Source organism: Triticum dicoccoides, chromosome 5B, assembly GCF_002162155.2.
Source record: "Triticum dicoccoides isolate Atlit2015 ecotype Zavitan chromosome 5B, WEW_v2.0, whole genome shotgun sequence".
In the NCBI taxonomy this organism is placed as follows: domain Eukaryota; kingdom Viridiplantae; phylum Streptophyta; class Magnoliopsida; order Poales; family Poaceae; genus Triticum; species Triticum dicoccoides.
Window position 1 is genome coordinate 595,170,171 of NC_041389.1, and position 3,083 is coordinate 595,173,253.

General features: G+C 44.3%; 1 pseudogene; it reads left to right on the forward strand.

Moving 5' to 3' along the window:
* The first annotated feature begins 2,274 nt into the window (after positions 1-2,274).
* The window catches only part of LOC119308048, a 10,305-nt pseudogene continuing 9,496 nt past the window's right edge, over positions 2,275-3,083 (forward strand).

Below are 3,083 nucleotides of genomic sequence, written 5' to 3' on the forward strand. Positions count from 1 at the left end.
CCCGAGTGGTCGGTAGCGACACAAGACATCTACCTTGACTTCAAAATACTGACCAACAAACTGAAGAAACGCACGCGCTCCAAGCTGGCGTACGCGGCGGTAGACAAACTTATGGATGGCGAAGCCGGCCTAGGAGGCGACGACGTCTGGCTCGCCGGGCACTCTCTCGGCGCATCACTGGCGCTGGACGTGGGTCGGGACATGATGGAGAGGCGAGAGCTGAACCTGCCGACCTTCCTCTTCAACCCGCCGCAGGTGTCGCTGACGGCGGCCATGAACTTGCTGAACGCGCAGGACGTGGCCAAGAGGCACCTGCACTTCACGAGTTACCTCTTCAAGGCCGGTGCGGCAACGGTCTCGGGTCGCCACCGGAAGCGCATGGAGAAGCTGTTCGACCGGCTTTCCCCATGGGTGCCGAATCTGTACCTGCACGAGAAGGACTGGATCTGCCAGGGCTTCATCGACTACTTCGAGCTGCGGCAGCGGTTCGTGGACCGATTTCCCTGTGTTGCAAGCAAGTTCATGACACTGTCGTACCGTGACATGCTCTGGCGCCTGCTTGGCAAGGTCAAGGAGCGGCCGCACCTCCTTCCATCGGCGATGCTGTGGAAGACCGCGCAAAGCAGCCTCAACGCGCACGGGCTCCAGCAGTGGTGGAAACCGAATGCCGAGCTCGGCTTGGGCGCCGGCACGCGTTATAGCTACCCTGTACCTCAAGCATAAACTACTTCTAGTTCTATATATGCCGGCAAGCTGTCAAGTGCAGTTTATCATCGGAACGTTTTCTTGTAAAATCACAAGAAAATAGTTATACTAAATTCCTAGGTACCAATTTAGCTATAGTGAGTTGTAAGTTTTGTGTTAGAACAATTGCAAATGGCAATCAACAGTCACTTTATTATGATGATTTCCACGTATATATCCCATGAGGGGATGCATCCACTGGATGCATTGGTTTGAAAGAGGCAGCGGGGATGTTGTACCGATTTTGTCCATCCAACAATTGCAAATGACAACCAACAAGGGCGGCCATACATGGTTAGAGGAGACATACCTGTCGACGATGTGCGTTGAGTTAGAGGAGACATCCTTGTAGACTATGAAGGCGTCTGCGGCTACTTCGTCAATCTCAAGATGATGTACCGACTCAGTCTATCGAAGGTGCTCATAGGGACTTGGTGTGCATGCGTGCTTTTGTAGGATGACTGTACGTGTGTTTGTTGTATGAGCGTCCGGCGCGGTGAAGTAGGCGTCAGCTTCTCGTATATACTTCTCCAATCCTGAAATTAGTGTCGCTGATTTCATAAAAAAATTGCTTATTTTCGGATGGAGGAAGTATTATGTACTTTGAATCCGATGATTAGAAAACTAAATAAATTATTGGAAATAACTGTTTGGCATACACCAACTGGAATAGATAAACTTTATAGAGATTTGACTGGATGTGAATGCAAAACAATCCTTATAAATTCCAATGTTACACTTGAGAATTTCTTAGGATTTATGTAAGTCCTCTAAAAATAAACAAACAATAGCGCCCGTGCATCGCAACGGGAGAAAAAAATCATGAACATGATTACATTTTGTTGCATCTGAGATATACTATCACTCTCAATTTCTTCAAATCATGAACATTTTTTAAACTCCGGAACATATTTGAAACCATGAACATTTTTTAAATTCATGAACACTTTTAAAAAAATCGAAAATCAAGAACAATTTTTTAATTCATGAACATTTTATAGTATTTGCAAACATTTTTTTAACAATTTTCTTGAATTGGCGAACATTTCTAGAATGGAATAACATTGTTTTTGAAATTGGTAGAACATTTTTTTGATTTAAAGAACATTTTTTGAAAAGCATGATCATTTTTGAATCAACATACAATTTATGAATGAATAAACTATTTGGTATGTCACAAACAGTTTTCGAACTTTTAGGATATTTTTCCATACATAAACATTTGTTGAATATACAAAATTTTGTTCAATTTCATTAACATTTTTTAATACATGAACTTTTTAAAAAGTCACAAGTATTTTTTAATTTCCCGAACATTTGTTTTTAAAATTTCGAATATTATTTGAAAAAGCAAACATCTTTTTATAAAATCACGATTTTTTTGAATACACAAACATTTTATAATTTGTTAAAAAATTACTTAAAAATCTCATATTTAACTTTTTTGAACTGCCAAAATAATTAAAGTAGAAAAATGAAAAGGAAAAAGGAAAAAAGTAAAACGAAATTCGAAAAACAGGCTACCCAGATATGGGCCGGCCCAAACAGGCGGCTGGCCTTCTCGCAGCGCGTAGAGTGCAGTGGAGGTACCTATTGTATGGGCCGGCCCAGAAGCCGGATTCCACTGTGTGAAATGTTTTTTTTTTATCATTTATAGGTGGCATTGGTGGATAATATTTTTCAAATTTGGGGACAATTTACGTGACGTACCGTTAGAAGCTTAATATTTGGTATAGAAAAAAAAACATAGTTTGCATCAGAGAATCTCTTATTGGGATGGGTAGCACTCTGTGCCGGTGCCCGGCCCAAATTTGGCCGGTCAACTTGCAGCCACATGATGTATGCGCTAGCAGCCGTACGATTCGCCTTAGCCTGCACCCCACACATGTCTTCTTCTTCCCCCTGTGCATGCTTGCTTCTGTCGCCTCCCTATGGTCTCTCGATTGAAGCTCCTGCGCGCAGCGACATAGCTTGTCTGGCCGCTCATCGCTGCATTGTTGGTGCCCGCGTGGGCCTACCCCTATGCCACAATCCGCACTGCCGGTTCCAGCAAAATTGACCACTGGTCGAAGCATTCCTCGTCAGTTGCGGCTCCGCCAGCACCGGCGCCAGTTGCAGCAAATCACAGCGTCGTCGTCGACGACCATACTTCACCATCGCCGGCGCCAGTTCCAGCACATCAACGGTGGTACCGGTTGTAGCAAATCACGGCGCCGTCTTCGACGATCATACTTCACCATCGCCGGTTGCAACACATCTGGTCGCATGTGGTAGCTTTCTCGTTGCTAGTTGCAGAAAACGCACCATCACCTTCTCCGGTCACATGCCCGGTTACACTT